Here is a 14,707-nt window from a genome sequence, read left to right on the forward strand (position 1 = left end):
CAGACAGAATACATATGGTGAAAGGATACAACCCTGATGCACACCTTTCCTGACTTTAAACTACACAGTATCCCCTTGTTCTGTTTGCATGACTGCCTCTTGGTCCATGTATAGGTCCCATTTGAGCATGATTAAGTATTCTGGGATTCTCATTCTTTGAAATGTTATCCATAATTTGTTATGATCAACACAGTTGAATACCTTTGCATACTCAATAAAACACAGGTAAACATCTTTCTGATACTCTCTACTTTCAGTCAGGAGCCATCTGACGTCAGCAATGATATCCCTTGTTCCACGTCCTCTTCTGAATCTGGCTTGAATTTCTGGCAGTTCCCAGTCCATATACAGCTGCAACCACTTTTGAATGATTTTCAGCATAATTTTATTTGTATGCAATATTAATGATATTGTTCAATAATTTTTGCGTTCAGTTGGATCACCTTTCTTTGGAATGGGCACAAATATGGATCTCTTCCAGTCAATTGACCAGGCAGTTGTCCTCTAAATTTCTTGGCACAGACGAGTGAGTACCTCCAGTGCTGCATCTGTTCGTTGAAACATCTCAATTCGTATTCCGTCAATTTCCTGGGGCCTCGTTTTTCGCCAGTGCCTTCAGTGCAGCTTGGACTTGTTCCTTCAGTACCGTTGTTTCTTGATCATATGTTACCTCCTGAAATGGTTGAACATCGACCAATTTTTGTTGGTACAGTGACTGTGTATTCCTTCTATCTTCTTTTGATGCTCCCTGCATCATTCAATATTTTCCCCATAGAATCCTTCAACACTGCAACTTGAGGCTTGATTTTTTTTCTTCAGTTCTTTCAGTTTGAAAAATGCCAAACATATTCTTCCTTTTTGGTTGTCTAACTCCAGGTCTTTGCGTATTTCATTATAATACTTTACTTTGTCTTCTCAAACCACCCTTTGCAAGTCTTTTGTTCAGCTCTTTTACTTCATCATTTCTGCCATTTGCTTTACCTACTCTACATTCAAGAGCAAGTTTCAGAGTCTCTTCTGACATCCATTTTGGTATTTTCTTTCCTTCTTGTCTTTTAAATGACCTCTTGCTTTCTTCATATATGATGTCCTTGACGTCATCCTACAACTCATCTGGTGTTTGGTCAGTAGTGTTCAATGCGTCAGATCTATTTTTGAGACGGTCTCTAAATTCAGGTGGAATATACTCAAGGTCATATTTTGGCCCTCGTGGACTTACTCTAAATTTTCTTCAGCTTTAACTTGAATTTGCATATGAGTAATGGATGGTCTGTTCCATAGTTGGCCCCTGGCCTTGTTCTGACTGATGATATTGAGCTTTTCCATTGTCTCTTGCCACAGATGTAGTCGATTCAATTCCTGTGTATTCTATCTGGCCAGGTCCATGTGTACAGTCGCTGTTTATGTTGTTGAAAAAAGGTATTTGCAACGAAGTTGTTGGTCTTGCAAAATTCTATCGTGTAGCCTCTGGCTTCTTTTCTATCACCAAGGCCATATTTTCCAACTACTGATACTTCTTTGTTTCCAATTTGTGCATTCCCATCACCAATAATTATCAGTGCATCTTGATTGCATGTTTGATCAATTTCAGACTGCAGAAGTTGGTAAAGATCTTCAATGTCTTCATCTTTGGCCTTAGTGGTTGCTGTACAAATTTGAATAATAGTCCTATTAACTGATCTTTCTTGAAGTCGTATGGGTGGGGATATTATCCTATCACTAACAGCATTGTACTTCAGGATAGATCTTGAAATGTTCTTTTTGACAGTGAATGTCACGTCATTCTTCTTCAATTTGTCATCCCCGGCACAGTAGATCATATCATTGTCTCATTCAAAACGGCCAATACGATCTATTTCAGCTCACTCATGCCTAGAATATCGATGTTTATGCATTCTATTTCATTTTTGATGACTTCCCATTTTCCTAGACACATACTTTGTACATTCCACATTCCGATTATTAATGGATGCTTGCAGCTGTTTCTTCTCATTTTGAGTCATGCCACATCAGCAATTGAAGGTCCTGAAAGTTTTACTCCATCCATGCCATTAAGGTCGACTCTACTTTGAGGAGGCAGCTTTTCCCCAAACATATTTTGAACGCCTTCCAATCTGAGAGGTTCATTTTCCAGCACTATATCAGACAATGTTTTGTTGCTATTCATAAGGTTTTCACTGGCCGATTTTTTCGGAAGTAGACCACCAGGTCTTTCTTCCTGATTTTAGTCTATAAGCTCTGCTGAAACCTGTCCACCAAGGATGACCCAACTGGTATTTCAAATTCTGGTGGCAAAGCTTCCAGTATCAAAGCAACACGCAAACCACCACAGTACAACAACCTGACAGATGTATGGTGGGAGTAAGTACTGGAACTCAAAAAAATAAAAGAATACAAGAGAATTATAAATCATAATAGCTTACACCATTGCTCAATATTTTTTCTCCTGAGTTCCTAGGTCTCAAATTTGCAAGCTCCCCTAGGTGAAAGACACTGTGGTTTCATAAAGAAAAATATCTGGGAACACTTGGTAAACTTCTGGAAATACTGATTTGAGCCATTGCTTCGTATTTTGTCTGTGTTTTAGGCACACTTACAGGTGAAGTCACTGGGTTTGCTGCTGCCTTGGATTATTAGAGATCACTCCCAAACGTCCTCCCCGGCAGAAATACATGGCAAAGAACCCTAGGGTCCCTGAAAATCCAGGAAGCAAGAAACCCAGGAATGTAGAAAAACAAACAAGCTCTGAAGAAACAGGTTTCGTTTGTTCATGAAGCGTATACAATCATTCTTTCTTACTCTTTAACACCTTCTGCTCTGCCTCCCCGAATTCTCACCTGGATTTACTGAAGCCTGCTGCTAAGACCAAAGAGCGCCTGCCTTTCTCTGAAATGTTGTTAGTGCAGTACTGAACTGTATCAACACTGCTTTTGTGAATTGCTTTTATTCAGTCTCAGTCTCCATAAATCACGTCTATGCTGAGGGTCCCGTAGCCTTTTCCTAGCTTGGCTTTATAGCACAAGTTGATCTTTAACCCACTTTGCACGCCGTGCTGAGAGCTTATTAACACACGGGCCCCAACTATTAGCTCACCTCAACCAATATTTGCTTGTTGGCGAGACATGTTGTCAGGAGGGACCAGTCCCTGAAGAGGGACATCACGCTTGGTAAAGTGGATGGCCAGCGAAAAAGAGGAAGATCCTCAACGAGATGGACTGACGCAGTGGCTGCAACGATGGGCTCAAGCATGACAACAATTGGGAGAATGACGCAGGACCAGGCAGTGTTTCGTTCTGTTGTACACGGGGTCACTGAGGCAGAACCAATTCGACGGCACCTAACAACTACAGAGAAACAAAGATTTGCTTTAAAAAGATTCAGAGCAGGCGGCATCTTAATGAAACCTTTCCCTAATCTTCCCCTAAAAACTCCACCCTGACTTCAAAAAAAAAAAGAAAAAAATGAGGCCCTCATTTAGAAAGAAACACATGACAGGCAAGGACTGGAGGGAATGAAATGCAGCAGAGAGACAGAAAGAGAGAGAAAGGGAACGGCTGGTAGCCAGCTCTGGAACGAGGCCACAGGCATTCCGGGGTTTGCATTGTTCCTCGTTTTACGTTTTCTCACATTAGACAAGAAATCTTTGCTCATTCTTTTTTAAAACGTTGAAAATATTTTAAGGAAAAAAGAAATATTAGTCACCGATAATCCCACCATTCAAAGATAACCATTAACAATGGAGCGTTTATCCTTTAGACCTTCTAATCTACCCAAATACCTGTGAGGAAAATAACTTTTAAAAATATCATTTCTAATCCTCTCATCAACCCTCTTAGGCGGCTACTCTTAGCACACACCGACAGTGAGGAAACCGAGGCTCAGTGAGACCAAGCTGTAGCTTGAGTGAGGGAGTCCGTCAGGCTGGCCCTAAAGCCACAATCCCCATGTTTCAGCACAAGAGTCTAAGAGCGGTCACCCAAGCCCCTCAGTTCAAGCATGAGATTCAGTATTCTGGAAGGCCCCTCCAAGGTCCCCTCTCATCTGAATGACAGGAAGGGACGGGCCACTCATAACATCCTCAATCCAGGGTATCTTGGGGTGGGAGGTGCTGTACTCAGGGCAGAATTACAAAAGAACTTCTTAACCCTGCTAGACCACCCATCTGATCTCACTATCTTGCAAGTGAGCTGGGAAATCGGACATCTGGGAGGCTGGTGGCCTCTGTCCCAGCATGCAATGCTCTTAGCCACCTCCCCACCCACCCTCCCCCAGGGTGACTCCCTGCGACATTGGAGTCACTTTCTAGGCCAACTCTGAAACAGTTCACATTGTATGGCATTCTAGTAAAATGTGATTAAAATTAACTTCAAGAGTTGTTGGAAGGGGAGGCTTTAATGTCTTCCAGTTTCTCAGGAGACAAGTAACTCAGAAATCAGGTAGAAAGGTAAGTAGTTGTGTAGATGAGGAGGCTAAGGCCCAAAACGCATCTTTCCTTTTTGGGAGGGACATCCCTCCCTCCCTGCAACACCACAGCACCAGGGCTTCCAACTGGTTCATTGTAGTTCAATTCCCTGCTAAGAATTTGCATTTCCACCCCAGATATACTGAATCAGAACCTACATTTTAACAAGATCTCCAGATGATTCTTATGAATACTCAGGTGATTCTTATGTATACGTAAGAACCACCTGGGGATCTTGTTAAAATGTAGATTCTGATTCAGTATATCTAGGGTGGAAGTGCAACTTTTCAGCAGGGGGTCAAACTGAAACGAACTGGTTTAAAGTTCTGCACAGCACTCATCTCTTCTCGAGAGACCCTCTCCCTTTCTCTGCTGCCCTGTGGTTTTTACCAATGGCCCTCCTTTTCCCCACCAAGCAGAATGACCCTCACCTAACTCCCAAGAGTGGCTCTTCTGCACTCTTGGGGATTGGCTTTACCACACTTACCACTCACCACCCATCTACCTGCTGGACTGTAGACAATTTGAGAGCACCCACTTTCTCATTCATTCATTCATTCATGGTACAAAAACTTATTGAGGACCTTTGTGTGCCAGATACTATGCTAGGTGCTGGGGATGCAGAAGAGTTTATCCACTTCCCATCACCCATACCCTCCTCCAGACCAACATTGGACCTTGTCAGTACCACAATTCATCCTCCTGCACCCTCCACTGCCTCCCTCCAATCCATTCTCAACACGGCAAACCAAAACCACAAAACCAAACCCGCTGCCACTGAGTCAATTCCAACTCATGGCGGCCCCATGTGTTACAGAGTAGAACTGCTCCATACTGTTTTTCTTGGCCACGATCTTTGGAAGCAGCCTACGTGGTGGAAGACGGATATTAGGGATCAACTGCTCCAAAGTTCTAACCTAAGGAAAATGAGATCCTCGGCGTCTATTAGGGAGTTGATGCCTAATACCCTAAGAGAAGAAAGAGTCTTGGTGGCATAACAGTTAAGTGCTTGGCTGCTATCCAAAAGGTTGGTGGTTTGAACCCACCCAACGCCTCCATGGGAAAAAGACCTGACAATTTACTTTCGTAAAGATTACAGCCAAGAAAACCTTATTGGGCAGTTCTACTCTATCACATAGGGTCACTATGAGTTGGCACTGGCTTGACAGTACCCAACAGCACCAGCCTACAAGAGGAAGTGGGAAAAAGCAAGATTTGGCAGAGAAAAGAAAGAAACAACATGATGTAGGCTCAATAAAACCTCAGCCAACCCAGTGTGGAGGGTCTGGAGTAATCCCTGCTCCAGCGCCTTCCATGTCAGACTGGAGCAGCTGAACTCTCACAGCCCGCATTGCTCAGTCATTGAGGGCAGGCTTCTCTGGGGAGACCGTGGCCTCCACCTCGGGCAAGGCAGCTCTCCACCTGAGACAGACCCTGCAGGCACTGCCAGGTGGAGGCTGTCTGCAAGTTCTCCCTTGCAGGAGGAGGGCCCATCTCCACGCCCACCACACCCGCCTCCACTGCTGTCCCTCATCCTCCTTCCAGGCTTCAGCACAGCTCATGGGCCACTTCCTCTGGGAAGCCTTTGTCTAGACCTCTGTCGTTGTTAGCTGCCGCTGAGTCAGCCCCTGCCTCACGGTGACCTCATGCGCAACAGAACAAAATGCTTACCAGTCCTGCACCGTCCCCATGATCATTTGCAACTTGGATTGTTGTGATCCATAGGGTTTTCAGTGACTGATTTTTCAGAAGTAGATAGCCAGGCCTTTCTTCCTAGTCTGTCTTAGACTGGGAGCTCTGCTGAATACTATTCAGCATCATAGCAACACTGAAGCCTCCTCTGACAGAAGAGCGGTAGCTGCACATGAGGTGCATTGGCCAGGAATCCAACCTGGGTCTCCCACACGGCAGGCGAGAATTCTACCACTGAACCACCATTGCTCCCAGACCTCCTTTAGAGGCTCTCATAAAACCCTGTTCTCTTTCTCCCAGCAGTTGTCACAGTGTGCAATCACATGTAAGCTCTGAGTGGGCAAGAACCGTCTCTGTTTGACTCATTGTAGTCCCAGAGCTTAGCCCAGTGCCTGGCCCATGGTAGAGGCCCAGGAAAAACTTGCTGAATTAAGGAATTGTAGAACAGATTTAAAATTCTCATGGAATCCAGACTGGAACCTCTGAAGCTGGATAAGTCCCAGAAACCATGGTTCTAGGTAGCTGCTGAAACCATAAACACTTATTTAGCTTACTCTGTAAACGAATGCCTGCCTTGAACATTGTGCTCTTTTCAAGAATTGTCTATGAGTGATCCAACCGACAACAGCAACCCAAAAGGCTAGATAAGGGCTATGCTGTAAGATCGATCCTTGAGTATTTAACTTGTTTTTCAGAAATGTTGCATGGAATCCTGCCTGTCCACAAGCTATTTTACAACTCCTTGTCTTAGTTTCTTAGTGCTGCTGTAACAGAAATACCACAAGTGGGTGGCTTTGGTGAACAGACATCTATTTTCTCACAGTTTGGGAGGCTAGAAGTTCTAACTCAGGACATCTAGGGAAGGCTTTCGCTCTCTGTCTGCTCTGGGGGGTCTTCCTTATTTCTTTTTCAGCTTTTGTTCCTCACTTCCTTGGCAATCTGCATGTGACGTCTGTTCCTCTTATTCCTGCTTGCTTGCTTCTGCGCCGAAAATGCTCCTTTTATATCTCAGAAGTGATTGGTTTAAGACACATTCTGCGCTGATAACCAAACCAAACCTAAACCTATTGCCATTGAGTCAATTCTGACTCATGTAAGACAGAGTAGAACTGCCCCACAGAGTTTTCAAGGAGCAGCTGGTGGATTCAAACTGCCGACTTTTTGGTTAGCAGCTGAGGCCTTAACCACTGCACCACCGGGGCTCCTCTACAGGGATAGGGGTTAGGGTTTCCAACACATATTTTGGGGGGGACGCATTTCAATTTGTCACACTCCTGTTCTGGCCCTGTTTCCACGGTGATGGACAGTTACTAGCAACGGACTCCCCTAAACTGAGGTGTGGAAGTCTGTAAAAACCCTTCTCTCCAGCATTTACAGCGTTCTAATCAGACCGTCCCCCAATTTGCAAATTGTGTATTTAATAAACTTCAAGCAGTGTCTGTAATTGGCTTCATTTTGGTTTTATGTCAACAGAACACGGAGGCGGAAGAGCGGTTGGGGGGAAATAAGCACCGGTACCCAGCGAGCACTGTTTTGGGCCCACTGCGTCTCTCCAGTCTCTTCAGGGGCATCGGACGTCCTCTGGAGCCCCTGAGCTCCATGCTTTGTGTCGCAGCTCCGAGCTCTGAAGCTGATTTGAGGTTTAGGAGAGACTGGGTCTCTATGGAAGCGGACAGGGTGAGCTAGCTTCTCAGTGGAATCTCAGAGCCTGTCAGCAGCAAAATCAGCGGGCAGGAGGAGAGCAGTCAAAGCCGACAGGGCCCTCACCAAAATAACCTAAGACTCTCACGCAAGGATGAGCTGGTCGCTGGACGGACACATGGCATTAGGTCGCCCACCAGCCGCAAACAAATTCTCGGGCAACAAAGAACACCATAAAACTAACCCCGCGGCAGACTCCCTACGAGGGATTTTACGTGGCTCTATATGGTCGCTCATAGTGACCCTATGGGACAGAGTAGAACAGCCCCATAGGGTTTCCAAGAAGCAGCTGGTGGATTCAAACTGCAGAACTTTTTGGTTAGCAGCCGAACTGTTAACCACTGCATTGCCACGGCTCACTCTGAGTCGGAATCGATTCGGGAGCAACAGGTTCTACACGGCTGCTATGAGTCGAAATCGACTGGACGGCCACCGGTCTGATTTTTTTTGTTGTTGTTGGGGGGGTAAACAAAGTTCTAACCTAAGGAAAATGGAATCCTTGGCATCTAAGTGAGCTTGGAGTTTCCCCTACAGGAATGTGGACTGAGCTTCATGTTCAAAACACTGTAAGACACATAATTGTTTGTTTTTGAAAAAAATTAACTGAATATACTAAAGGTGATTTGGAATTGCAGTGGCCACTATAGGAACTGGGTTCCCATTTGCTTTGTTTTGTGATGTCAGAAGATGTTGCTTTTCATAAGAAGGAGAATCACAGAATGTAACACAGGCATGTTGTTGTTGTTAGGTGCCGTCAAGTCAATCCTGACTCATAGCGACCCTCTGTACAATAGAACGAAACACTGCCCAGTCCTGCGCCATCTTCACAATCTTTGTTACGCTTGAGCCCATTGTTGTAGCCACTGTGTCAATCCATCTCATTGAGGGTCTTCCTTTTTTTCACTCACACTCTACTTTACCAAGCATGATGTTCTTCTCCAGGGACCGAACCCTTCTGATAACACATCCAAAGTATGTGAGATGTAGTCTCACCATCCTTGCCTCTAAGGAGCATTCTGGCTGTACTTCTTCCAGGACAGATTTGTTCGTTCTTTTGGCAGTCCATGGTATATTTAATATTCTTCACAAACACAACAATTCAAAGGCATCAATTCTTCTTCCGTCTTCCTTAACCATTGTCCAGCTTTCGCATGCACGTGAGACGAATGAAAACACCATGGCTTGTGTCAGGTGAACCTTAGTCTTCAAGGTGACATCTTTGCTTTTCAACACTTTAAACAAGTCTTTTGTAGCAGATTTGCCCAATGCAATGTGTCCTTTGATTTCTTGACTGCTGCTTCCATGGGTGTTGATTGTGGATCCAAGTAAAATGAAATCCTTAACAACTTCAATCTTTTCTCTGTTTGTCATGATGTTGCTTACGGTCCAGTTGTGAGGATTTTTGTTCTCTTTTTGTTGAGGTGTAATCCATACTGAGGCTGTGGTCTTAGATATTCATCAGTAAGTGCTTCAAGTCCTCTTCACTTTCAGCAAGCAAGATTGCATCATCTGCATAATGCAGGTTGTTAATGAGTCTTCCTCCAATCCTGATGCCCCATTCTTCTTCTTACAGTCCACCTTCTCGGATTATTTGCTCAGCATACAGATAGAGTAAGTATGGTGAAAGGATACAACCCTCACACACACCTTTCCTGACTTTAAACCAAGCAGTATCCCCTTGTTCTGTTCACATGACTGCCTCTTGGTCTATCTACAAATTCCTCATGAGCACAATTAAGTGTTCTGGAATTCCCATTCTTTGCAATGTTATCCATAATTTGTTATGATCCACACAGTCAAATGCCTTTGCATAGTCAATAAAAACCAAGTAAGCATCTTTCTGATGTTCTCTGCTTTGAGCCAGGATCCATCTGACATCAGCAATGATATCCCTGGTTCCACATCGTCTTCTGAATTCTGCTTGAATTTCTGGCAATTCCCTGTCCGTGTACTGCTGCAACTGCTTTTGAATAATCTTTAGCAAAATTTTACTTGTGTGAGATATTAATGATATTATTTGATAATTTCTGCATTTGGTTCGATCACCTTTCTTGGGAGTAGGCATAAATATGGATCTCTTTCAGTTGGTTGGCCAGGTAGCTGTTTTCCAAACTTCTCGACGTAGACAAGTGAGCACTTCCAGTGCTGCATCCATTTGTTAAAGCATCTCAATGATATTCCGTCCATTCCTGGAGCCTTGTTTTTCATCAATGCCTTCAGTGCAGCTTCAACCTCTTCCTTCAGTACCATTGCTTCCTGATTGTATGTTACCTCCTGAAATGGTTGAACATTGACCAGTTCTTTTTGCTATAGTGACTCTGTGTATTCCTTCCATCTTCTGTTGATGCTTCCTGAGTCATTTAATATTTTCCCCATAGAATCCTTCACTATTGCAACTCGAGGCTTGAATTTTTTCTTCAGCTCTTTCAACTTGAGAAATGCAGAGCTTGTTCTTCCCTTTTGGTTTCCTAACTCCAGGTCTTTGCACATGTCATTCTAATACTTTACTTTGTCTTCTCAAGCCGCCCTTGGAAATCTTCTGTTCAGCTCTTTTACTTCATCATTTCTTCCATTTGCTTTAGCTACTCGATATTCAAGAGCAAGTTTCAGAGTCTCTTCTGACATACATTTTGGTCTTTTCTTTCTTTCCTGTCTTTTCTATAACCTCTTGCTTTCTTCGTGTATGATGTACTTGATGTCATTGCACAACTGGTCTGCTCTTCAGTCATTAGTGTTCAAAGCATCAAATCTGTTCTTGAGATGGTCTCTAAATTCAGGTGGGATATACTTAAGATCATACTTTGGCTCTAGTGGACTTGGTCTAATTTTCTTCAGCTTCAATGTGAACTTGCATATGAGCAATTGATGGTCTGTTTCACAGTCGGCCCCTAGCCTTGTTCTGACTGATGATATTGAGCTTTTCCACCGTCTCTTTCCACAGATGTAGCCAATTTGATTCCTGTGTATTCCTTCTGGTGAGGTCCATGTGTATAGTTGCTGTTTATGTTGTTGAAAAAAGGCATTTGCAATGAAGAAGTCGTTGGTCTGGCAAAATTCTATCATGTGATCCCCAGCATCATTTTTATCACCAAGGCCATGTTTTCCAACTACCGATCCTTCTTCTTTGTTCCCAACTTTCACATTCCTATCAGTGCATCCTGGTTGCATGCTTGATGAATTTCAGACTGCAGAAGTTGGTAACAATCTTCAAATTCTTCATCTTTGGCCTTAGTGGTTGGTGCATAAATTTGAATAATAGTCATATTAACTCCTCTTCCTTGTAGATGTATGGATATTATCCTATCACTGACAGCATTGTACTTCAGGATAGATCTTGAAATGTTCTTTTTGATGATGAATGCAATGCCATTCCTCTTCATTTTGTCATTCCCAGCATAGTAGATCATTTGATTGTCCTATTCAAAATGGCCAATACCAGTCCATTTCAGCTCACTAATGCCTAGAATATTGATCTATATGCATTCTATTTCATTTTTGATGACTTCCAATTTTCCTAGATTCATACTTCGTTCATTCCACATTCCAGTTATTAATGGATGTTTGCAGGTGTTTCTTCTCATTCTGAGTCATGCCACATCAGCAGATGAAGGTCCTGAAAGCTTGACTCCATCCACTTCATTAAGGTCGACTCTACTTTGAGGAAACAGCTCTTCCCCAGTTGTATTTTTAGTGCCTTCCAACCTGAGGGGCTCATCTTCTGGCACTATATCAGACAATGTTCTGCTGCTATTTATAAGGTTCTCACTGGCTAAATTTTTTCAGAAATAGACCGCCAGGTCCTTCTTCCTAGTCTGTCTTTGTCTGGAAGCTCAGCTGAAACCTGTCCACCATGGGTGACCCTGCTGGTGTTTGAATACTGGTGGCATAGCTTCCAGCATCACAGCAACACTCCGGCCTCCACTGTATGACAAACTGACAGATCCGTGGGGAACACAGGCATATAGGCCTTATAAGCTGTTGTTCAAACCAGCCTCACAAACTGGACAAACGTGTGAGTCACCTATTAAACCAGATGGGGGTCTCCTTCTGTGATGGTTAAGGTTGTGTGTCAACTTGGCTGGGCCATGATTCTCAGTGGTTTGGCAGTTTGCAATGATGTAGTTATCCTCCATTTTATGATATAATGTAATCATTTCCATGACGTGATCTGATGTGATCAGCCAATCAGTTGTAAGGGGAGTTTCCTCAGGGGTGTGGTCTGCATCCAATATAAATGGACATTCTGGCAAAGCTCTCTGGATTTGCTTGCTCTGGATCCTGCATCCGGCTCATCATCATCTGACCTCCAGTTCTTGGGATTTAATCCAGCTACCTGCAGTATTGCCTGCCAACATTGGGATTCGTCAGCTTCTGTAGCCTGTGAGCCAGCAGCCTGCTGTCTGACCTGCTGATCTTGGGTTTGTCAGCCTCTGCAGCCTGTGACCCAGTGGCCTGCTGTCTGACCTGCCAATCTTGGATTTGTCAGCTCCTGCAGTTAAGTGGGTCAGGAGAAGCTTCCAGCCTGATGCTTGACCCACAGACTTGGGACTTGCAAGCCTCTACAACTGCATGAGCCATTTCCTTGAGATAAATCTCTCTCTCTCTCTGTGTATATATATTATATATATGCTTCCATGGTTTTGCTTTTCTGGAGAACCCAGCCTAAGACACTTTCCGTCTCATTTTTGCCCTAAGAAACTGAGCTATAAACCAGAAAGAGCATTCTATCTGGTTTTTCTGCCCGCCAACAGGTTGGGGGCCTGAGACTGACTGTTGCCAGCAATCATGGGGTCATTTAAGTCTCAGTTTTCTTCTTCCAGGAAAAGCTCTCTGTATGTGTTCTCTTGTTCCTAATTCTTATGCCTACCTTTCTAAATTGCATAATTTTACTAAGGATGATTTGGGCCTTCAGTGGTCACTTTGAGAAACTTTTGATATAAACTGGTTCATTTTAAAAGTGCACTGGAAAACGGATGGGGTGTCTGTTTTGATTAGTGTAACAAGGCCTCAGAAAGACAAAATTATTCTAAAATTGCTTCTCTGAAAAATTCTTTAAAGCTCAAAGAAGATATGGTTACGTAGATGTAACATTTTCCTACCTCTGGATAGTATTACAAAATTAGATTAAAATTTCCCTTCAAGGAGCTTTATGCTGATTGGTTTAGAGATAAAATAGGAACCCTGGTGGCACAGTGGTTAAGTGTTTGCCTGCTAACCCGAAGGTCGGCAGTTTGACTTCACCAGCTGCTACTTGGAAATCGTATGTGGCAGCTCTACTCTGTCCTATAGGGTTGCTATGAGTTGGAAACGACTCAACGGCAATGGGTTTGATTTTTTTTTAAGTCCCTACATAATTTGATTATTCCTAAAAGTCCCTGAAATTAAGGAAATTCAACATCAAATGTCTTTTTTCAATGTTAAAGAAGAGATATTACAGAATCTGTCTTAGTCATCTAGTGCTGCTGTAACAGAAATACCACAAGTGGATGGCTTTAACAAAGAGTTTATTCTCTCACAGTCCAGTAGGCTAGAAGTCCGAATTCAGGGTTCCAGCTCCAGGGGAAGGCTTTCTTTCTCTGTTGACTCTGGAGGAAAGTCCTTGTCATCAGTCTTCCCTTGTTCTGGGAGCATCTCAGCACGGGAACCTCAGGACACGCTCTGCTCCTGGCTCTGCTTTCTTGATGGTATGTAGTTCCCATGTCTCTCTGCTTGCTGCTGTCTTTTGTATCTCGACAGAGATTGGCTTAAGACACTATCTAATCTTGTAGATTTCATCAATATAACTGCCGCTCATCCATCTTATTACATCGTAGTGATGGGATTTACAACGCACAGGGAAATCACATCAGATTGTAAAATGGTAGACAATCTTACAATACTGGGAAGCATGACCTAGCCAAACAGATACACACATTTTTGGGGAGACACAATTTAATGCTTGACAGATTCTAACCCAGAAACTTTTTAGAAATTAAAGTTCACATAATTTAGATAAATCTTTGACAAACTAAACATTTAATTTTAGTATAATAAAATCTGCCATGTTTCTTGGAGTTACCACTGTTAGGTGTAAGTGTACATTTTTATTCTCCTTAGGTATGGTTTTCCTAACTTATACAAGTTTACTGATAGAACAAACTAACACTACTTCTACTAAATATTTAAGATTATAAATTCGTTTAAACAAATCGTGTCATAATTCTGACAAAATTTACTTCAATATTAATTATGTTTTGTGGCTTAAAGATAATTTCCAAGATCTTTAGATAACTTAAAATCTTGGACAAATGCTAAATTGAGTTAATTGATGGATATTCCTTATGATTTAAGTTTATATACTTTCATTTTTTATTTTATACACAAAAAGGCTATATATATTTGAGTCTGCAAATGAACATGCCCCCCCTCCTTTTTTTTTTACCCCTCGGAAAAGTTGTACTATAGGAAATATTTCTTTTGGTCAAAACTAAGATTTAATCGGCTTATTTATAATGTTTTTTAAAGAGTTTTTAGTATCAAATAGCATGCAGAAGTAAGATTTGGTTTTCTGTTAAAAAGACAATTTTTTGAAAAAATTTCTGGATTGCTCTTAGTAAATGCCAGCAGAAGCTTCTCTTTATCTTCTGTGTAATCTGCCCAGAAGGCAGAAATTCTGTGTTTCATCAGAAAACGTTCCTCAGTTTATGTTGACTTCATCATCTCCTTCTCTATTTTGAAAAAGCTAAGGTTTTCACAGTCCAGTTACCTTCTGTATTAACTTTTAAAATCTTTGTCACTTTGGTTAAATATCTATCCGCGTATTTTTTTCTCAATGACCTATGATCCTATTTACCTAAATGTTAAAACTCCTGA

General features: G+C 42.6%; 1 non-coding gene across 1 annotated transcript; it reads right to left on the reverse strand.

Annotated features, from left to right (window-relative positions):
• Positions 1–6,332: 6,332 nt before the first annotated feature.
• Positions 6,333–6,403, reverse strand: TRNAG-GCC (transfer RNA glycine (anticodon GCC)). The gene has a single exon. It is a non-coding gene; the product is annotated as a tRNA-Gly (tRNA).
• Positions 6,404–14,707: the final 8,304 nt, after the last annotated feature.

This window comes from Trichechus manatus, unplaced genomic scaffold (genome assembly GCF_000243295.1).
Source record: "Trichechus manatus latirostris isolate Lorelei unplaced genomic scaffold, TriManLat1.0 scaffold00014, whole genome shotgun sequence".
Taxonomy (NCBI): domain Eukaryota; kingdom Metazoa; phylum Chordata; class Mammalia; order Sirenia; family Trichechidae; genus Trichechus; species Trichechus manatus.